This window comes from Bison bison, unplaced genomic scaffold (assembly GCF_000754665.1).
Source record: "Bison bison bison isolate TAMUID 2011002044 unplaced genomic scaffold, Bison_UMD1.0 scf7180017864307, whole genome shotgun sequence".
NCBI classification, from domain to species: Eukaryota; Metazoa; Chordata; class Mammalia; order Artiodactyla; family Bovidae; genus Bison; species Bison bison.
Genome location: NW_011494879.1, coordinates 2,012,675 through 2,013,096, shown reverse-complemented (window position 1 = coordinate 2,013,096; position 422 = coordinate 2,012,675).

The window sequence follows — 422 nt, the reverse complement described above, 5'->3', positions numbered from 1 at the left end:
TCAGGTGGTCTGGTATTCCCATCTCTTTCAGAATTTTCCACAATTTATTGTGATCCACACAGTCAAAGGCTTTGGCATAGTCAATAAAGCAGAAATAGATGTTTTTCTGGAACTCTCTTGCTTTTTCCATGATCCAGCAGATCTTGGCAATTTGATCTCTGGTTCCTCTGCCTTTTCTAAAACCAGCTTGAACATCAGGAAGTTCACGGTTCACATATTGCTGAAGCCTGGCTTGGAGAATTTTGAGCATTACTTTACTAGCGTGTGAGATGAGTGCAATTGTGGGGTTGTTTGAGCATTCTTTGGCATTGCCTTTCTTTGGGATTGGAATGAAAACTGACCTTTTCCAGTCCTGTAGCCACTGAGTTTCCAAATTTGCTGGCATATTGAGTGCAGCACTTTCACAGCATCATCTTTTAGGA